Raw genomic sequence first — 23609 nt, forward strand, 5'->3', positions numbered from 1 at the left:
TCGGGAAAAATAACTAATAGGTGCTAGGCTTAATACCTGGGTGATGAAATAATCTGTACAACAAACCCCCATGATACAAGTTTATCTATGTAACAAACCTGCACCTGTACCCCTGAACTTAAAAGTTAAAAAATTTGCCCGTTTAGGAATGAATTATTAGATATAGATGTTATTCAAATTCTACTTCTGTCTCTGAAAGCAATTGACATATTTATTTAAATTTTCCCCCTTGAATTTCTGCTCCAATTGAGAAGCCAAGCAAAAAATTGAGTTACCTGATTAAGTTTTGCATATTGTTTATTTGACTTTGAAACATAAGCCAAGGTATCCTGCCGATGTACCTTAGGGATTTTGAGAACATCCACTAATTTAATGGCTAGTCATGTAGGAATTTCTTTTTGGATTTTTTTTTTTTTTGGCATTGCTCCCTCACTCTGGAATAGGCTCCAGAAAGTTATATTAAAGGAAACTGCAGTACTTGGTAAATGTGCCATCCTCTGTTAAAGTCACCCAGCTGGCTTTATGGGGGTAGAAAGCCTCACCTAGGTCAAGAGATGAGGCAACAAGAGCTAGACCTGTAATAGCTGCACAGTCCTTCCCTGGGACCTGATGTATCCATCGCCAAAACAAAAAGGGAAAGGACATCCTAATGATGAGTAATATCATTTAGTTAGACAGTCATGCTAGTATGCACACTAAAACTTTTACATACTTCACAAACACACACAAAACAACTCCATTTTCTTAGTATGGCTCTGAAACTATGATATTTTAGAGTTGCTTTCTTTCCCTTCTGTTTTTCAGTTAATATGTCATGGAAAATTGTGCCAGAAAATTATGGTTTGAACATGGGCAGTTTTCTCCTACCTTCAGCTATATCCACAAGTACCACATGAAATGGAGATCTGTCAGCTCTGTGTATTTCAGTCAAGTTCCACAATGAAACCTGACAATAATGGTAAAAACCAGTGTAAGTGCCAGTGTTTGTTTTCACTCTCCGTATATATTAACTTTGTAACCTCTTTTCCCAAATATGACAATTATATTTCCTCCAAATTATCTTTTTTTCCCTTACCAAAGAGTTTCCTCATCAAGTCTCCTGTACTAGGTTATTCAAATTCTGCTTCTGTTATTTCAATTATTTTACTTTGAACAATGAATAGTTTTGGGAAGACAGATTTGCCTATAATGGCATTGGATGCTTTTGTACAGAACTGGTTTTTAAAAGGCAAAGCAATTTAACCCCAATTTTATAACTATTTCTGGGAGCTTGACTTTAGTATTGCAAGTGCTGCATGTTGTTAAAAAAAAGTCTTTTAAAGATAACATATAAGCAATATTGTAAATACTGTGAGTATTTTCATTGTAGAGATCAAAAATACCCTCTTAAGTAACAAATAAACCTTTCTAATGTCAGGTGAATGGCTATTGTGGCTTGAAATATGAATTTCAGTGAAAGCACTGAAGCACTGGAAATCTATATTTCAAATAACTTGGGTAGTAGGGGAGATAATATGAGAAACAGCATGGGAGAACTCGAAGTGGGCTCTAATGATGGCAAAGCCACTCATGCCAAAGGTAAAAATGAAGCATTTGAAAAATATGACAGCTAACATCTATTTATACTTCAAGAATTTGTGTGCCAAGCATTTCTTTAAGCACTTTGCACTTTTTAATTCAATTACTCCTCCTAACAACCCAATGAAGTAGGTGCCATATAACTCCCATTTGACACATGAGGAAATTGAGAACAGAGTAAGTAATTTGTTAAACATTATTATGGTAGAAAATAGTAGACTAGACATTTTGAACTTGTTCCTGAGTCCTTATGCTAAACTAGTAGGCTGTATTGTTATTGTGTTATGAAATGCGAAGGTAGAAAAGTCAATAATTCTGATTAATATACTAATTTATCTAAAATGTGATTACTGAAATCCATATAAATTAAAATTGCAGCAACTAGACATTTGATAATTGCATCTGTGTCTCCACATGTATATATATTCAAGTTGATAAAAATATTTTCTGCAATCTTCTCATTGGGCAAATAATATTTAAACCTTATGTTTAAGTTTATGTTACATTAGTCATGTTCGTTAATTGATATTGCATAGTAGTTAAGGGTAGAGGCCCTGGAGCCAGACTGCATGGATTTACATTCTGTACTACTTACTTGCCATGGAGCTTCAGTAATTTATTTAAACTCTTTGTGCCTCACTTTTCTCATCTGTAAAAGCAAGACAGGACTATTCATTGCTAGAAGGGTTGTATGACATAATGTATTCAAGTATAAGTGTCTAAGTACTAAGTATTCAATAAATATTTGCAATAATTATTGATGAATCTATGTAGCTACAGAAGCAATATGATTTCTTCAGGAAAAATTGACTTTTTAAAAGCTATAAGGATTGGGTTTGAACAAGCTAACTACTTCTAAGATCAATTATAAACATTCACTCTGTTGTTTCCCCTGCAGATTCTGTATTATATTATAATTTGCTTTTTGATATGGTGGAGTGTATTAAAATATGCTTTTTTATCTCTGTCCAAGATCTTTCAAATTTGGCTTGTCTGCATTGTAAATTTTAGTCTCATAGTATTGTCTTAAGAACCGCCTATATTTAGGGCCGTTATACTTGAAAATTGTGAACAGTGCTTCTTATATTCGATTTTTTTGACATGTTTCGTCTTATTTCAAATATATGAAAAGTGTCCATCTTTCTGCCTTCCCTTTCTCTCCTGTCTTCCCCTAAAACACAGAATTTATCAGGAGACAGAGCATAAGATGATTTATATTGTGGAAAATGTATTTATTTGCAAAGAAAGAAAATGGTAGTGTCCCAGGCAAGTGAAATAATAGCCATAACAATTTTTAAAGATATAGTGTTTCTTAAAATCATAGATGGGTCAGGTTTTATTATACTCAACAAGAGAGCAGCTTGAAAATTACTGCAAGTGTGATATATTATGGTTTAGGTTCCTCTAGGCAGTATACTTTTTCTATTTTTCTGTTAGAATTCTTCATGACCATATCTGTTGCCCATTTTTAATGTGGTTATTTGTTTTTCTTGTTGATTTAAGTTCCTTATAGATTCTGGTTACTAAATCTTTGTAACCAGATGCATACTTTGGATGCATACTTTGTAAATGTTTCTCTTATTTTGTAGGTTTTTTACTTTTGCTGTGCAGAAGCGCTTTAGCTTGATTAGATCCCACTTGTCAATTTGTTGTTGTTGTTGTTGTTGCAATTGCTTTTGGGGACCTAAATCAAAAACTCTTTGCCAGGACCAATGTCGAGAAGCGTATTTTCTGGGTTTTCTTCCAGGATTAAAAAAAGAAGAATTCCTCACAACCCTCTCAATTAGAGTTATTTTAAAGAAGGTTAATGCTTGAACCACAGTAACTGTCATGCTGTCGTATCTATATATCATTGTAATTTGTGCAGAAATGATTGGTTAGAAGGAACATTTTACTGCTGTTGAGGAATGGAAGGGGTAAGACTAAAGTGATGGTTTGAAAAAAATAGAATTCAGACTGGATTAGTTTCCTAGGGCTGCTGTAACAAAGTACCACAAACTGGGTGGCCTACATAAATGAAATTTATTGTCTTAGAGTTCTGGAGGTTAGAAACCTGAAATCAAGATTTTGGCAAGGCTTTTTCCTTCTGAAGGCTGTGAGGGTGAATCTGCTCCATGCCTCTTTTGCAGCTTCTGGTGCTTTGAAAGCAATCTTTGACATTCCTTAGCTTGTAGATGCATCAGTCCAATCTCTGCCTTCACCTTGACATGGTCTTCACGTAGTCTTCTCTCTGTGTGTGCCTGTCTCTGTGTCCAGATTTCCCTTTTTTAAGAGCACGAGTCATGTTGGTTTAGCACCTACCCAAATGACCTCATTTTAACTTGATTATCTCTGTAACGATCTTATTTTCAAATAAGGTCACATTCTGATGTCGTGGGAGTAAGGACTTCAATATGTCTTTTGGGGGATGTACAGTTGAATTCATACCAGCCTTATGATGTTACTGCGTTCTTTTGCCCGAATATAGACTAAGTCTTTTGCTGCACACATGCTCAAAAGAACAATAATCTGATTTTTTTTCACTTTGATCAGCTATTCATGTCAATGTCAATTATTGTCACGATTGCAGAGTGGCAAACCTTTTGAATCAAATCTGCAGCAATGGAGTCTTCAACTGCATCATTTTGGATGTCTAGTTTAACACTTGTCCCAAAGTAAACTTTTTACATTGGGTTTAAAGTCAGTCCCATGCTTGTAGAAAGACACATGCTGGAATATTTTTCATCAGACTTCCTGAAACAAAGTAAGAGGCCATTATGTTTATAAATGAGTAAAAGCCTGCTAAAGGAAACTCTTAGTGTCTACAGTACCAGTTCTTAAACAATGTTATTTTATTGATTTTTTTTTTTTTTTTTTTTTTTGAGACAGAGTCTCGCTGTCACCCAGGCTGGAGTGCAATGGCACGATCTCGGCTCACTGCAGGCTCCGCCTCCCGGGTTCACGCCATTCTCCTGCCTCAGCCTCCCGAGTAGCTGGGACTACAGGGGCCCGCCACCTCGCCCGGCCAATTTTTTGTATTTTTAGTAGAGACAGGGTTTCACTGTGTTAGCCAGGATGGTCTCGATCTCCTGACCTCGTGATCCGACCACCTCGGCCTCCCTAAGTGCTGGGATTACAGGCGTGAGCCACCGCGCCCAGCCTATTTTATTGATTTTTTTCACTTGTGATGATTTTTAAAAATATAAAGTAGAACTATAAAAGTAGGCATTTTGATTTTTCAGTTTTCTTCCATAGAAGAAAAACTTATTATAATCATAATGCTTTTAATGTACTTAGATATGATTTTTTGTTATTGAGACTGATTATAATACTTAACTCTTTCCCTTAAATGAGGATTATTTTATTTTAAAACAGAGACTTGTGAAATCAAATGTCTGATTTTAATTAAAGTCTGCACACTTAGATCTAGAAGTCAAAGACAAACACATTTTTTCCTTTTGATTTTCAGTCAAGATGTTTTTTATTATTCTTCTGCAGTCCTAATTTTGTACAATTTAATGAAAATCATAAATCTCCTACTGTCTGTGATAATGAATTTTCCTCTCTGGAAGAGAATATAAACATTTCTTAACTCTTGCTAAGATGTTATTTTGGAAAGATTAACATCATTTAAAATATCATTTGATTCTAGATTTATAAATAGCATTTCTTTTCTTGACTCAAATTAAAAGTTATTCCTTTTAATTTAAAAATTGACTTCTGTACTAAATATTATAACACACTACACTCCCCTTCCCACTCCCTGGAAATTAAATGTCTCAACTTCATATTAAAATTTTGAGAGGCCCCTAGGAAATTGGCCTGAATTCACTGAGATAGCTCTAAAGTTAACAAGAATAGACCGATCTTCATAGAACAATCAGGACAGCAAGTGCATCAGAAAATGACCAAAACACCCCTCGTTTAACTGGCTACACATATTGAGAATTAAAGAGAATTAAAACTGGCAGGAACCTTGAGAGAATTCATTCCCCACTCTTTGACTTTACAAATGAGGATCTGAGGCCAGGAGAAGTGAAGGGATGTATTGTAAGACCTACAATTGCATGTGTTGACTTGACATTTCTGACCCTCACAGGGTCCTAAAGGTTTAGCCATGAGTTCCCTTGCTCTTGCCAGATATGTCCCCTACCCAGCAGAAAAGGCTCCCCACCAGGCAGGTTCCCCTATCAGCTACCCGACTCAGGCCTCAACCCAAGTGGTTTTGCCTTCTTACGAGCTGGTAAAATTACTCAAAGAAGCAAATTACATCCCCCTCCCCCCATGGGAACCAGGAGGTAACTCATCCTCCAGATACTGTACACCACAGGCCCTGCTAATTCACTCTACTCCTGAGTGTAACCACTATGTATCCCTGCATGTGTGCAGGCTCCTCTCTCCCAGGCTGTGAGTGTATGTGATTAATAAACTGCTGCCAGTCTCATCTGTCCAGTGTTGAGTATATCATGAGCTCATCCATCTTGTACTATTTGGGAACAGGGATCCTTCCTTCACCACCATGGTAGATAGAAGACTATCAGAACAAGGGATTTGATCAATTTTACTAATATGGCTAGTATCAGATTCACCATTGTATCTTGTCTTTGCCTTTCAGCTAGTACGTGACAAAGATTAGGTGATAAATAAGTGATTGTAACCATCTAATTATGTCAGAAACTCTATTAGAAGAGAGGTTATGTTATATTTACTTTTGTATCCCAACTCTAGGACATAAAATAATGTTGTTTGTGGTATTTATTCATTCGTTTAACAAAGATTTATTGAGAACCTACCATGTTCCAGTCACAATATACAACAAACAGACTCTGTGTCTGTCTGTGTTTTTTTAAGCTTGACATAGTTCTACTCGCCCATTTTCCCTGCGGGTGCTTGCAAGTTCACTGGCATCAGTCCTCTGCCTGGAGAAATGCTCCTGTTCCTCAATGCTTCTAGCTTGATGAGGTCATTACTGTGCTTCCATACAAGCCAGGATCACCATTCTTTGTGAACTGGAAGGTCTGAACCAAGAAAAGATTCTAATTTGGAGATCTGCTGCTTGGGAAAATGTGTATAGTGATCTGCCAATGACTATCCTTGCTTTCAGTGATAATGATGCTCCTACATGAGAAACATTCATCTGTTTCTAAGACCCACAGTCCTGAGCATTAGTGCACATGGGATTAGACACTGAGGGATAGCATACTTTGAGAACTTTTTATTTTGTTCAGGGCAAAGGGGAGTGGATCCACGCCAATAGGACTCCACAGAAGCACTCATTTAATCCCCTGGTAGTTCATTTCCTTAAATTCTTCTGCCATATTTCTCAATATAACTATCCCTCATTTCAATTATCTGTTGCCTTGTAAAGAAAAACAAACAAACAAAAAACTCCAAAAAGACAAAAGAACAAAAATTTAAAAAAAATCTCAAAACTTGGTGGATTAAAACCATAACAATAACATTTTATTTCCTGAAAATCCAAAATTTGGGCAGGCTTGTTGGGGGTAGCTCATCTCTGTTCCACACAACTTCAGCTGGGGAGCTCAAAAGCTGGATGTTGAATTCATCTGAAAGCTCATTCACATATGTGACTGTTGATGCTGGCTTCAGGTTGGGATCTCAGCTAGAGCTCTCAAACAGAACATATACACGTGGTTTCTTCATGTGGTACGGGCTTCCTCAAAACATGGCGGCTGTAGTCTGGGGAAGAGTATCCTGAGAGAGAGAAAAAAGCTGTATTACCATTTCTACATCATCCTTGGAAGTCAGACGATATTCTGAAGCATTCTATTGGCTAGAAACATGTCTCTAAAGCTGGTCCATATTCAAGGAAAAGACAATTATACTGCAACTTTTTATGCAAAGATTTTCAAATATTTTTTAAACATGTTTTTAAAACCACCACTTCTCAAGGGGATATAATTGAAAAACAAAACAAAGAATAGTGAATGTTCTTGCGTAATCTGAGAGGCCTATATTGGTTAGTAGCAGTATCTACACAGCAATTCCCTTTTGGGTCTATATAGCTGAAGGATATCAAATCAGCACCTTATAGAGATACCTGCAGTCCCATGTTCATTGCAGCATTTTTCAAAATAGCTAAGATATGGAAACAACCTAAATGTCCATCAGTGGATGATTGAATAAAAAATTTGTTGTTGGTGGTGGTGTTTGTGTGTATAATTGAATATTATTCAGCTTTTGTAAAGAAGGAGATTCTGCCATTTGTACAACATGGATGAAACTAGGACACTATGTTAAGTGACATAAACCAGACATAGAAAGGAAAATACTGCATTATTTCCTTTATATGTTGCTATGGTTTGGATGTGTCCATCAAAAAGTTGTTGTGTTGGAAACTGAATGGTCATTGTAACAGTATTAAGAGGTGAGGACTTTAAGAGGTAATCAGGGCAGGGCACAGTGGCTCATGCCTGTAATCCCAGCACTTTGGGAGGCCGAGGCAGGTGGATCACCTGAGGTCAGGAGTTTGAGACCAGGCTAGCCAAGATGACAAAACCCCATCTCTACTAAAAATACAAAAATTAGCCAGCCGTGGTGGCACGTGCCTGTAATTCCAGCTACTTGGGAGGCTGAGTAGCTTGAACCTGGGAGGTGGAGGTTGCAGTGAGCTGAGATCGCACCACTGCACTCCGGCCTGGGCAACAAAAGTGAAACTCCATCTCAAAAAAAAAAAAAAAGTTATCAGGCCACTAGAGTTAAGCTCTCATGAAGGGATTGATGCTGTTATCGTAGGATTATGTTAGTTATGGCAGGAGTGGGCTCCTAATAAGGTTATCCCCATTCATTTCTCTGTCTTGTGTGATCACTTCCCCCCTTCACCTTCTGGCATGGATGACTCTTGCCAGGTGCCAGCACCATGCTCTTGGACTTCACAGCCTCCAGAATGATAAGCCAAATAAACTTCTATTGCTTATAAAGTACCCAGTCTGTGGCATTCTGTTATGGCAGTAGAAAACAGACTAAAACATACAATATACAAAATATACAAAAGCAGAATAGAATGATGGTTACCATAGGCCAGGGGAAGAGGGGATTGAGATTTGTAGGTCAAAGGGTACAAAGTAGCAGTTATGAGGATTAGCACATCTTGAAATCCAAAGTACAGCAGGAGGGCTATGAAGGTGATAGTTAGTAATATACTATTGCATAGTGGACATTTTCAAACAGTAGATTTTAGGTGCTTTTACCACACACACACCAGGGATTGCTTGAGCCCGGGAGATTGAGGCTGCAGTGAGCCATAATGGTGCCATTGCCCTCCAGCCTAGGCTGACACAGGGAGATCCTGTCTGAGAGAGAGAGAGAGAGAGAGAGAGAGAGAGAGAGACAGAGACAGAGACAGGTTAAAGAAAAAGTTTCTTAAGATTAAGTACAATTGTGATCTTAATTACCTTTTACCTTTCTTCACTCCCAGTTATCTCTTATTAGTATTTCTTTGTTATTATTGTTATTATTATTGTTTGTTGTTACTTAACACATATACATACACAGAGTATCTTTGTGAGATGATGGATATGTTAAGTTGCTTACTTGTAATCATTTCTCTATGTGCATGTATATAAAAAATCATGTTGTACACCTTAACTTTATGTAATGAAACATAAAAAAAAAAAAAAAAGAGTGGGAATAAGACCAAAGCAAAGTAAACGTGAAAGAAAGAATTCTAAATATATATTAGATCCTAACATGTGAGTAAAGGGCTACTTCAGTGTTGAATCTACTTATTGGTGTTTTGTGTTTCTGTAGATATGGTTTTACTGTAATTTAGAAATGTTATTCAATTACTAGTGGAGTATTCTGCTTCTTGCACACTGTTCTTCCCTATAAAAACATGGTCTCAAAATAAAATAATTTACTCATAGAATAAAACACAGTTGGATAACTATTCTGTAGTGCTCTTTCTCTACCTATAATGATGCACAACATTTGCTGTTTGCTTATTTTTTTAATGATGCATAAAGGATGACTCTCCTTTTCGTCTCTACAATTTCACATCAGTAAAATGTTTATTCCATGCTCATTTTGCCCCCTAGTGGCTTTTTATGGCCTTGTCCCATATTTAAAAATAATTTTCAAATCTTGTGGAATATAATTAGGAAAAGTACCATTTTCTTCCTCTGCCACATGCACATCGCTTTATAGATGAGGAAACTAAACCCCAGAAAACTTGCGGGACTAGTCTGTTGTCACACATCTAGCTAGAACTACAAATTGTATATTGCTGCCTTCTCCTACCCTACTAGAAATAAGCCTCGGGAAGACAGGGCAGTTTTGTTCATTGATGAACAAGAACAGTGCCTAGCAAATGGTAGGTACTTAGTAAATATTTGCTATATGTTATAAATAAAAGTATAAATGAATCAAGACTGGAACCTGTATTTATAGGTTTCATGCTTTACATAACACTATGTAGTATGTTTTATCTTTACCATAAATCTTGTACATAGTGCTTGATACTTGATTCTACTTTACTCCATGACAATTTCAACTCCTTGAACTACCTCATCCTTTACTTGTTTTGTCATTAGGTTTGTTACATTATCATTCATTTATTCATTCAATATTAGTAACAGCTTAATCAGGCACTGTGATGCCTACAGAACTATAAAGAGGTACTTTTTAAAATTCAATTTTTATTTGTTATTAACTTGGTAAAATATCATGTAACATAAAATTTGCTATCTTAACTATTTTTAAGTATACAGTTCAGTGTTGTTAAGTATATTCACATTGTTGTGAAACTAATCTCTAGAACTTCTTAAACTTGCAAAATGAAATTCTGTATCCATTAAACTTCCCACCCCAGCTCTGACAACCACCATTCTACTTCTATTTCTATGCATTTGACTACTGTATATAGTATTATTGTTTTTATGACTGGCTTACTTCACTTAGCGTGATGTCCTCAAGGTTCGTCCATGTTAAAGTTTATGGCACATTTTGTTTATCTGTTTATCATTGATGGGCACTTGGGTTGCTTCCATCTTTTAGCTCTTAGGAATAATGCTCCTATGAACGTGGTGTACAAATATCCGTTCGAGACCCTGATTTCAATTCTTTTGGATATATACTTAGAAGTAGAATTACCTGATCATATGGTAATTCTATTTCTAATTTTTGAGAAACTGCCATACTGTTTTCCATAGTGGCAGCACCATTTTACATTCCCACCAACAGTGCACAAAGGTTCTAATTGCTCCATATGATAGCCAACACTTGTTATTTTCTTCCTTCCTTTTTGTAGTGCCATGTTGGTGAGTGTGAGGTGATATCTTATTATGGTTTTTATTTGCATTTCCCTGATGATTAGTGATGTTGAGCATCTTTTCATACACTTGTTGGACATTTGTATAGCTTCTTTGGAGTAATGTCTATTCAAGCCCTTTGCTACAAAGAGGTGCATTTAATCAGTTACTTCCTCTGTCTACAGAAAAATTTTAGTTAGCAACATGGTAAGAGCCATTTCCCTTGTTCTTTTTGATACGCTATATCGCCATTATTTCAGATCTCAATAATAAATATAAAATAATAACCAAAACTTGCTCTTATTATGTGTCAGGCACTGTTCTAAATATCTTACATATATTAACTAATTTAATCCTCAAAACTTCCCTATAAATGGATACTGTTAACTATCTTAATTTTGCAGAGGAAGACAGAGGCAGAGAGAGGTAAGTGACTTGTCCAAAGTCAAATGGCTGCTGGGCAGTAGAGTGAGGATGGGTACCTAGGAAGTTGATTTAGAGTCTATGCACTTAACCACAACATTATTTTGCCTCTCTGACACCTACTCAATCTTTTAAAATATCACCTACATCTTTGTTATTGGACACCTCTTCTGTATAAGTTTGTATTTCAGACAACAGAAAATTAAATGCAAATTGATAGCATTGTAGGAAGATATTCATTGCCTCAGTGGATGCCAAGTCTAGGGTACAGTTAGCTTCAGATTTGTTTGAATTCAGTGGCTCAAACAGTATCATATATCGTAATGGTCCCAGAAAGTGTTCCCAAATCACATCTTTTTTGGCTCTGGTTGAGCTTCATGTCCATTGCTGTAATAAAAATGGTGGCAGGGGGTATAAAATGCTGTGACCAGTCTACCCAAGTAAGTCATGCACCTGTACCTGGAGCAAGGGTGACAACAATACTGCCTGAAGCACAGAAACCTGGAGTAGGGGAGGGATAATTCTCATGCAGTATTACTAGACACCCATTTACATTTTATTGTTTTTTTTGGGAGATAGGGAGCTTTTTTGCATTAGGAATAAATACATGAGTGAAATTACTAAGATTTTAAAAAACCCTTTCTTGTCATGAATGATTTGAGTGATAAAAAGATAATAACAATAGGTAACATCAATTTAGTACTTACTATATAATAAATGCTGTCCTAAGTATTTTACATGTATTGGCTCAATTAATCCTCACAAGAACTCTCTAAGTCAAGTACTATTATCATCCTATTTTACTGGTAATATACCTGAGGTGCAAAAGTTTCTGGGAGTACCTGGAAGGGAATATGGTAACTTGCCCTAGGTGACCCAGTTGTTGAAGTCAAGATTTGAACTCCAAGTGAGCTTCGGAATCTCTTCTGTATTCTAATATTGAAACACCAGGCTGTCTTCAGAGCCTCTTCTATAATCTATCATTCATATCACAAGGTAGCTTACTTGTCACATAGAGAGACTGTGGCCCACAAAAGAAACAGAATAATTCATCAGTTATGCCTGATGTTTGCTACCAGGAAAGACAGCAGAGACTCTCATATGGCCAACCCAGAAAACAATTAGAGTTTACACTAGCATGTAACGTCTATAGTTATGTAAGAAAGAAATATGTAAATATGAAGTCTATTCTACGAAGTTTGTGCTAGATCTCATTTAAAAAAAAAAAAAAAAAGAAAAAAAAACTAACGGCTTATGGTCCCTGTTCAGAGCCTAAGGGAAATGGTTTAAAGTTTAAATAAAAAATTGTACATGCTCCCAGTCAGAACTATTCATCATCATAAGCATTGCATTTATTTTATTTATATGTACTTCAACAATATTCTAGTTTTGTAGTTTTAAAAAATAGCTGAAAAGTCTGTCTCAAAGCTCTCTCACCTCTTAAAAGAAAGCAGAAGGACTTTAAAAAACCAGTTTGTTTAAACAAGGCCAAACTGTTTTCCAGGTATCCACATTTTCTCCTCAACACATGCCCAATCCAAAGACAGAGCATCAAAGGCAATATACAATATGTAAGTTAAAGTTTTAATATTTACCAAACTGATCAAGGTAAAGGATTATTAACTTTTTTAACTACTAGAAGTGTAACATTAGCTGTGTAGCTTTTCTTGGCCTCAACTTTCTCAACTGAATAATGAAGACAAAAAGAAACTGGAATAGGGATGTATTGATCCATCCATTCATTCAGTAACTCTTTATTCAACACCTATTATGTGTCAGACTCTGTGCCAGGTGCTGGGGATGGAATATAATAATGAACAAAAATAATAATGATCCCTTCCCTCTCAGCACTTACAGTGTCACTGGGGGAGTGAAACATGATTCAAATAATCACTCCTCAAATAGAGAACTCCTTAGGGCTTTTCAGTTCCTAAATTCCATATATACATAAACATAAAATATAGTGCATAGAACACAAATCATCTTACATGTTTATTTGAAAGATCTGACAAATCTCATTTATTTCTTAGACTCATTTTTTTCCCCAGATTATTAGCCACAGATATTGCAAACCACTTATAACAATTTGCTGCCTGCCAATGACATAATGCATTGTCCTGGCTCGTTATTGTAATAGTTGTTACTATGCATATTGAATGCAAATTTCAGGTAATATTTTAGTCTTCATTTTCTATTTATTCCTAGGACTGCCTTTCTATTTCTAACAGGGAGGGATTAAAAAATAACAGGGTCAATAAATTTTAGAGTTTCAAAGGCAAGAACTGATTTCACACACAAACACACACACACATACACGGGGCGAGAGAGAAAAAATGTTGTTTATTCTTCTAGCTATAACAAAATATCACTTGGGTTCCCCCTTTTCCTCAGATTTTAATTCTATTGATGAAGCATATACAGAGGAAAATATGAAAATGAGTTGTTTTCACTGAATCATTAATGACTTGAGGCTGGCAGGAGGTAGACTTCTTAATTGCTTAATTGTTTATTAAATTTATTCTTTAGCAGTTGATCTCTGGATTTCTTTGTGTACCCCAGAGTCTTGTTGTTAATCAAATATTCTGTAAAATTTTTGCTTTTACCTGGAAAAATGATTCTACAAGTTCCAGATGTCTTAGGTTGTGTTAAATGTTTGAGGAAAGAAGGCTATTTATTGGAAACCAGCCAGGATCTTTGTTTAGATTATTTTTGCCAGCAGCTCTTCTACTTCAGGCTGTGATTTCATCAAAAAATATTTGCACAAGCCATTGCTTCAGTAACCACGTCTCCAGCCCCACCGGAAGTGGATGTGGTTAATCTAGTAGACAGCACTCTTCTGTCTGATCCTAGCTTAGACATAGTAGACTGAAAAATTACGTATCTGGAGTTGTTTTTCACCAGGGTTGGCAAGAGGCTCTGATAATCTGCCATCATTATAGGTTTCTTTCTTCTTATCACAACAGCAAGGCTTCTTTGATGGGGACGAGTCTAGGCAAATGTTTTGGTTGATAATGAATTGTCCAAATCTTAGATTTCATCTGGATTTTTCTGTTAATGTGATCCTTCTCTGCATATTGTCCTTTGGTACTTACAAAAAGCTAATAGATATTAGCTTTGTACCTCTTCCAGATTTACTGTTATTTAGCAGTAGGGAATCATTAAGGCCACATTCTCATCCTAGATCTGTTTTCTTATGTCTGTCAAGAGAAAATACATGAGAAAATAGTCAAAGTGAGTTTTAAGAATGTATTTCCTGATGGAGTTTAGAATGATACATCTGGTGGTAAGCTTTCTCATCCTAACTCTTTTCTTCAACCCACACAGGGTGTTTAACCAAAAGTGGCTAGGCTGATGGTTAGTAGGTAGGACATTTCAACCTCTGGCAAATTTGTCATTGAGCAGCATCATTAAAAAGGTGAAAGATTCTCCACTATCCTCAAAACTTTTTCAATGACTATAAATCAAATGTAATAAAGAGGCATCTAACCAAAGTAAAATTTAAGCTGTTGTGCCTAAAGTGATCCAAATATACATGAAGAGAAATGTATCAACAGATAAATAACTTGAGTTATGAAATAGGGGTTTGGAGCGGAAAAGAGTCAGGTGAGAGGTCAGCTTGAAAACACCAAATGGGGCATTGTAATATTCCTAATCAAATACTCACCTCCCGTCCCCCGCCACAAAAAGTTGAGAATCAATACTGAGTGAACAGCTTCTTTGAAAAGTGAATCTTTCTACAAAGAAGTTCCAAAAGAGAGATAAAAGGTCAACTGTACACAACATAATCAAAAGCAAGCCCTGTTGTCATGGTAAGGCCTTATATTCATGTGTAGGGTGTCTAAGTAGCACCAGTAATTTGCAAACACATTGATAAAGGCAATAAATAACAATGATATCAAAGGGTGCACTTAGACATTTTGGACCCTCTAAGATATGCCAGGCTCTTTAAAATACTTAAATCTACTGGAGTAGCAGTTCTGAAAGTATTTAACGCATAGCTCTTAACCTACTTGGAGAACACGTACTGTTTTGAAATTTGGATGATCTCTTGGAATCTCTAGAAAATGCAGAGCAGGTCACGCCTGTAATCCCAGGACTTTGGGAGGCCAAGGCGGGCGTATCACGAGGTCAGGAGATTGAGACCATCCTGGCTAACACGGTGAAACCCCGACTCTACTAAAAATACAGTAACAAAATTAGCCGGGTGTGGTGGCGGGCGCCTGTAGTCCTAGCTGCTCGGGAGGCTGAGGCAGGAGAATGGCGTGAACCCAGGAGGCGGAGCTTGCAGTGAGCTGAGATTGCGCTACTGCACTTCAGCCGGGGTGACAGAGTGAGACTCCGTCTCAAAAAAAAAAAAAAAAAAAAGAAAAAGAAAATGCAGAGCAGGTACATAGAATTTTGCATACAATTTCAGGGAATTCATGAATTTTGTGAATCCCGTTTGCAGACCTAGGTTAAGAATGGAGGCTTAAAGCAAATCGTGCTAGGTAATAAGGACCTTCACGGAATATAATTTTCCTTTCTGAGTAACTGTTGTCAGCCACCTTGTATCACAATACACATGCCCTTTAGTTTTTTCAGGTGGTTTGCCAGCATTTTTTCCTCTTTTCCCTTATATTGGTCATCTCATTTTAATTCACATGGTTGCCATATTCCTTAGCCTTTTATGAAGGTAGTTAAGGTAGACTGCTATATTGTTATTTCCCTTCCTTCTCCACAGTGGCTTTAAAGAGTTTATGTGTCCTCTGTGTCAGAACTACTTATTGCATTCAGGATGAGGCTGACAAACCACAACCTGTGAAGACAGACTGGGGAAATCCACCGGAAAAGGTTTTGGAGGGAACTGCAGATTCGTTGTGAGTAACCAGGCCCAGCGAGAGCAATGAATTACATAAGCACAAATGAATATGTCTGCATTTTGATGACCCTTCACCCCACCCGCAGCCAGGCACTTAGTCACTCTTTCCTCTGTGTCTCCTTAACGCTATTATACCTCTATTATAGCTCCTATCACTGCACTGGATTTATTTGTTTACGAGTCTGTCTCTTTTACTAGACTATGAGCAATTCCAAGGCAGAGTCCATGACTTATTTATCTCTGTACCTCAACCCAGTGTCTGGGTTAAGAGTGCAGGCTTTGGAGTCAGAGTGTCTGCACTCAAATCCACGTTCTGTACATTTGCGTAAGATCACTTGGGCTAGCTACTTGACTTATCTGAACCTTGGCTTCTCTCTCCTTCCTTTCTCTCTCTTTCTTACGATGCCTCACTTTCCTTTGCGCCTATAAGTGTCACACTAACAAAGTTATTGTGAAGAATAAATGAAATAATGCTCAGCATAGCGACAGTCATGTAGTAGTGATTCAGTAATTGGTATCTATTATTATATCTATTAATATTACGATTGATTGTTGAATGAAAATTCCTTTCCTTACTATAGTTCACCTGACTGGAAAAAGCCTTTTTTAGCTTAAACTACTAAAGAATACACTTTTTTCCCTACCTCTTTCCTTGTCCCCTCTGTCCCTTTGCTATTAATACCCCTCCCCAGTAACATAGTAATTAATATTCCATTTTATTTTTCTCCACTATATTTATTATCATCTGACATTCTATATGCTTATTCATTTATTGTCTAGAACGTGAGCTCTATGAAGGCAGGAGCTTCAGCTCTTGTGTTCATTGTGGAATCCCCATTGCCTATAGCAATGCTCAGCATGTGGAACATACTAAACAAACATTTACTGAATGAATGAGTGAATGGGCACTCACAGACACACACACACACCACAACACACATAAAACATCCTCATTCTCTGCTGAAGGTGAGCCTCACTGATTGTCATTAATGTGCGACATTCAATGTACACCATTCTTCACTTTGCCAAATGGGTTATAGAGCAGCTTTTCTCTTTATTTCCCTTTCTTTCATGGCTGGGGCATGGAGGGAAAATATTTTTTAATACTGTTGTAAAAACTGAAATTCTTATTACTTTAATGTCAAAGCTACACCTGTCAGTGGGGACATTGAATGGGAATCATTGGTGGAAGTCCTCCCTGATAAGTGAGCAAAGACATGCTGGGGAGAGGGTAGATGAGTTCTGAGTCACTCTGCAGAAGTGGTGGTTGTTGAGAAACTTGTTTCTGTCATTTCTGCTCAAAAATTCACAATGACTACTTAGTGTTTACAGAATTAAGTTCAAACTCCTCCACTGTTCTTTCACTGGTGCCTTTTACTCCAGCCAAACTGGATAATTCACTGTTCTTTTCCCAACTGCTTCTCCCCTCCACATACCCCCTGACACACTTACACACATTTTTTCAACCACTTTTCCCTTCTATGTAGAACCTTTAGCTTCAGTTTTCTAGGTTTCACCTGTCCTTCAAAGTGCAATAGCAACTCCGTCTAGTCATGATATTTCCTCTCATTCCTTTCATCCTCCCTCCCTAAGCCCTGAAGACAGCTGGCTGAGTTATCCTTCCTCAGATTTCTTTAAGAAATCTCACCTCCTCTTTGGGGGTGTTTACCAGCTTTTGCCTCCACTTATCTCTGTCTAGACTTGTCTGCTAAATTATCTCGACGGCCGAGACAGTTCTCTGTTTTTCTATGCATCTCAGGCTAACAGTGAGTGTTTGCGGCAGCTTCTGTGTGGAGCTGCGTATTTCCATTTTTTTTTTTTTCAGCAGTACAAATAAACTTTAGGCCTTTTCTGATGAGAACATGTTAAATAGAAAATATTTTTCTTATATTGTCAATACAAGTGGATTTCTTTCACCATTCATTCTGTAAAAGGCAGAATAATTAATAATGAAGGTAAATGTAGAGACAGGCTTGCATTTCTTGAGGCTACAGTGAGAAAGGATCAGTTTCTCATAGGGCTTGGCAGGGTATGTCAAGTTGGTGGACCAAAGGGGGCATCTTATTGCTGACTTTGGGAGCTTAAGACTTCACAAGTGGAAAGAAATTAGTAACTGAAATTGAGACTCAGTTCAGGATGCTGGGTGAGTGAACAGTGTTACTCAGGGTAACTTTCAGTTTCTCTTCTTCAAGGTTTCAGGTTGATGCAAGAGACTGTGATAACACTGCCCCCTTCTGTTACTCTAGGTTGTTAATCCTGATGACGTCTCAAGTTGGCTTTGATGATCTTGACATGAATTTTTGATTTCCAAGAAATGCTTACTTAAGGCAGAAGAGAAAGGAGATCATATGTTCAATGTGATACACGATTTCATTCCATCAAGTTCCGCCTTTTTATAGTTCTCTTGATCATTACATTTTGTCGTGAGGTTTTACTTCAATTGCATTATAATGGGAGATTTTAGACCAGGGAACGAATGAAGCGAAGGATTGTAACAAAATCAATTAATTCATCTATTTATTTGTGTTCTAAGGGGTTACATGATTTCTCCTAGTTCCTAGAGCTTTCCTGTTTCTTCCCTTGGAAGTTAAAGCAAGCCACTGGTTGAGGCACTGTGGCTCTTTCATTTATGACAGAACCTTTCAGAATTTAAGAGCAGTTGACGAGCTGTGAATGCTGGTCCTTCACATATCAAAAACCAGCACCACTGTCTATGAATATCACTATCTGTGAAATGATTTATCTCAGAACGTTTGAATGTCTCTGTAACCATTTTTTTCCCTTTCCTTATCAGCCCGTTTGTATGGAACTCTAAAGAAGGTGAGGCCAGATAGCAGAGAGCTTTGAATATACACCAAGGACTTTGGAGTTTATTCTATGAGCAGTGGGGAGCCAGTTAAGATATCTGTGCAAAAAATGGCATCTTTGGAAAGAGGACACTGTTACCTTTGTGTCAAATGAACTGAGATGAAAAAACTTGAAAGGAGGAAGAACATTAACAGGTCCATATAGAAATACCACCACCTGTACCCCGAAAATCCTCACTAGCTTTTCCTCATTTATTCTACTTCACTCTAGTCTGAGACATCATCATATATCACTAAATCCCTGTAAATTCTCCCCACTGATCTCCCTACAACTAATTTTGTTTCCCTGACAATTTGTTATCCCCATATCAGCCAAAGTCACCTTTTAAAAAGTAAGCAAACCAGAACATGTCACTTCTAACTTTAAATTCCCAATGACTTCCCATAACACATAGAATGAAATCTATGGTTTGGTCCCTGCCTGCTTCTCAGACCTGCACTCTCACCCTTGCTCATTGGGATCCAACTTGCTGGCTTTCTTGGTTCCTTGAACAAGCCAAGCTTAGTTTCACCTCAGACAGCTGAGACTTTGCTGTTGCCATTCCATCTGCCTAGAGCACACTGTTCCCAGCATTTCATAGCTGGCTCCCCTCCCCAGAGTCTCAGCCTGCGGTACAAATCCTCTTCTCCTTGCCCCAAACAAGATTTTTTAAATATTACCTATTCTATTTTATTCATAGCTCATTTCACTATATGAAATGATCTTGCTCATTTCACTATATGAAATGATCTTGCTCATTTTGAAATGATCTTGCTCATTTCACTATATGAAATGATCTTGCTCATTTATTTGTTTATTTGTTTATGATCTGTGTTTCTGGCCTATAATGGAAGTTCCATGATGGCAAAGAGCTGGTCTACTTTATTCATTTCTGGATCCCCAACACATAGAGCTTATAGCTTAGAGTTGTGCCTGGCTCATGGCTCCATAATTATTTCTTAGTCAAATTTGGGTAAAAGGCAAAGAACAAAGGTACGACAAATGGAAGTGAAGAGAAGAGATGTCTGAAAGAAGTATAGTAGAGAAAGTGGGTAGATTTAATTACTGAATGTTGGGTGCCAATGGAAAGGGAGGGATCAGATGATGGATTTTCACTTGGACTGAGAAACCTGTGATTCTCTTAACACAGAAGGAGAACTTGGAGAAATGAAAAAGATGAGAGTGGAAAACAGATATTTAGCTTTGGACTCGAGTGTAAGGTGCTGGTAGATCTCCGTAAAGTTGCCCAGCAGGTGTATGGAAGTTGAGAAGAAAGCAAGGCCAAGCATTTAGATGTTGCAGTCATTTGCATGCAGTGATGATGGTTCACTGAGACTGAATTAGGTCAACAAGGGGGAATATTTGGGAAGAAAGAAGGGAACATTAAAAATGTGCAGACTTTCACTCAGATATCCTTGTATATAAAGCACCATGCTGGGACAAGTGACATCTAACAAATGCGAAACAAGATCTGGAGCTTATGGGGACAGAGATGGTGACACTGATAACTTGTCAAGTAGAAAATGTGTTATCCACACAAGAAACATTACAACACTGCTGTATGGTGCTCTTTGACTTATCCAAACCACCTCTCAGTAGGAGGCTCTGCATCCGCAAGGGAGATTTATATGATTGCTCTGTTTCCTTCCCTTCACATCTGTAAGGAGTCCAGAGTAAGGATTGGTCAATGTTAGTGATGTGGCCTACCCTGAGCTCTTGTGGAGCTAATAATTAGAACAGTTTGAGGAAGGGGAGAATTCATTTTTAAAAAGACACGAAGCAATGTGTTTGTAATAGCAAATGCTACATTTGTTGAGCATTTACTATGGGCCAGTTAGTGAACTAAGCATTCAACATGCATTATTTATTTAGTTCTCACAAAACTCTGTATGGGAAGTACAATTATTACCCCTGTTGTACAGATGAGAAAACTGTGGCTCAGATGTATGTAACTTTCCCAGCTGGTAAATAATGGAGGTGGGATTCGGCCCCAGGACTCTCTGATCCCAAAGCCCACCCTTTTAACCGTGATGCTCTATTGCTTCTCTGTGCAAGAAATAATCATTTTTAGTACTTAAACTGTGTTTTGGTATTTTTTGTGAATACTATGAATTTATGAATATTAGGTCAACTTAAGGAAAATTTTATTTGCAGTAATGAAAGGTGACCACAAATCCTTCAATGTTGTCATTTTGTGCTGATCAAAAGTAACTTGTTCTTTTATTAGATCTCCTTTGTGTCACACAATTGCCTTAAAAAACTGTTGCTTACACCGTCAACTTCCCCAGACCCTCAGGATATCCTTAATTACAGGACCCCCAGTGTATCTGAAATAGAAATAGTGCTTGAAATCCTCCTCTACCACCATCCCCCAATGTTAAACTATAGGCATACCCTGTTAGCATGGGGGAATCTCTTCCTGGAAATTATCACATTAACTAAATTGATGCTATATGTGCCTTTGGCCAAAGATTTCTTCTATTTACCTTTCTTGTCTTTCTGGGTTGCTGCAAGGCTTATGTTGCCTTTCAAAATCTCAAAGGATTTCTACCAGACAACAAATCTCTGCTGATCTGGGTTTCTTAGACCACCTCCTTGGGGTCATCTGAGGTTGTTGCAGTGCAGCCTGCTTGCTACCAATACAGCACCTTTCATGATTTTTGCAGAATCTCCAGCACTGTTGCTTGGTCACCTTTTGTCAGCCATCTTGAACTTCAGTGTTCACTGGCACACAGGGAACCACAGAAAGAGGGAGCTGGTGGAGTCAACAAATGGAGAGGGAAGGGCCACTCAAATGGCTCTTAGTCTTCACTGGCTGAGAACCAAATACAAATTAGCTGTACAGTAGAGTGCTGCAATGGACTTACATTTATATATTCATATAAAATATTTCTGAGATCATCAGCACTCTAATGAATCAGCCCTGTCTGTAACAGCTCTAAATGAATTCTAAATGAGTGCCTCTCTGACTTCATACCCAGTAAATGTATAGTAATGCAAAGTGGCACTTTCTTTAGTTCATCAATAATTTATTAATGGGCACTTTGTTCTAGGCATGATGTTTCTTAGAGTTTCAAAAAATGACTTTGTCTTTGGTTGCTCTGTTTCTCTCGTAGACTTTTTCCAGTTCTCTTAACAGCAGTCATCACTTTCTCCTGTGTGCCAGTTGTCTCCAAGTCAGACACAGAGTGTTTTCCCCTATTGGATTATAAGCTTAGTGAAGGTAACACTCATGTTTGGTTCGCTGTTACATCCTCTACAAAGCCTAACATAGTTCCTTGTACAAATAGATACATAAATATTTGAGTAAATGAATGATAATAAGAGACATGGCCAAAACATTTTATCGTTTTTTTTTTGTTGTTTTTTTTTTTTTTTTTGAGACGGAGTCTCGCTCTGTCGCCCAGGCTGGAGTGCAGTGGCGCAATCTCGGCTCACTGCAAGCTCCGCCTCCCGGGCTCACGCCATTCTCCTGCCTCAGCCTCTCCGAGTAGCTGGGACTACAGGCGCCCGCCACCACGCCCGGCTAATTTTTTGTATTTTTAGTAGAGACGGGGTTTCACCGTGGTCTCGATCTCCTGACCTCGTGATTCACCCGCCTCGGCCTCCCAAAGTGCTGGGATTACAAGCGTGAGCCACCGCGCCTGGCCGGCCAAAACATTTTAAAGGAGCTCAAAACGTATTTTGTTGGACTCCAGCAATCTAAGCTATCATTACTATGTGGGGCTCTAGGGAAGGACTCTGTGTTGGCTCTGATTGGCCAGTGGCTCTGCAGGTGATCTTATTTTTTTGGAGGGAAGTGAGTTTTTACTATTGTGAAGCACTTTTATTATTGTCAGTGCCTCACAATAATAAAACTCCATCAATCACTTCCATTGGGCAGTTACTTTTTCTTTCTTTACCCTTATAGGTATAAATGACTTTGGACCAAATGGCAATAAAAGGAAGGTATTTTATTACTCTCTTTGGGGCAAATAAAGCATTTATTATATCTCCATCCCTAGCCCTTTCATCTAATTTTTAATCTTAATTTATAATTGTATTATATGTCCTATCCAGGAGTAATTGTAGCTTCTATATCCTGTATTATGGCACATCAACAACACAGATGTATGTAACTACTCTCAAGACCTCATTTAAATATATGAAAAATTCAAGAGATTGTTCAAGGGACACCAGGTTGAATCCAGGTTCTATCAGATTCATAAATCTTTTTTTGTGTCACTTCATTTGTTCATAGGCATTCTTTTTCCTGATGAATGGCAACCAGATTTATCAGGAAGATATACAACACTGGCTCCATTTCAAACAATTGTCCGATATCCTCTGGCAGCTATTGGAACTGCACATTGCAGTGGTACCAGCCTGTCATTTTGAGAGACCCCTAGGGTAATTGTGAGATGTGCTTGAGGCTCACATCATTGTCTGTAAAGGTAACATGCAATTTCCTTGGCAGAAGCTGTGTAAATCTGCATTGTACAGCAAAAAAGGTGATGTTTCCTACCTCATATTTGAATTATGTGCTTTGGCCCCTTAAATCTTGTGCCCAGTATGTGTGTCTATGTAGGTCAATCATTATCAGGCATTCTAACTCCATAACCCACCCTACACACATGTTTGGAAAGAATGCAGAGTAACTGATGCATAAAATAGTT

At 37.7% G+C, this 23609-nt stretch overlaps 1 protein-coding gene across 1 annotated transcript in view; it reads left to right on the forward strand.

The window, feature by feature from the left end:
• The window catches only part of KCTD16 (potassium channel tetramerization domain containing 16), a 316361-nt gene that overhangs the window by 2961 nt on the left and 289791 nt on the right, over positions 1–23609 (forward strand). The window contains exon 2 of the mRNA XM_032158235.2: positions 805–970. The gene's annotated coding sequence lies outside the window, so the exon portion shown is untranslated. The remainder of the gene's footprint in view (positions 1–804; positions 971–23609) is intronic.

Source organism: Hylobates moloch, unplaced genomic scaffold (genome assembly GCF_009828535.3).
Source record: "Hylobates moloch isolate HMO894 unplaced genomic scaffold, HMol_V3 SCAFFOLD_6, whole genome shotgun sequence".
In the NCBI taxonomy this organism is placed as follows: Eukaryota; Metazoa; Chordata; class Mammalia; order Primates; family Hylobatidae; genus Hylobates; species Hylobates moloch.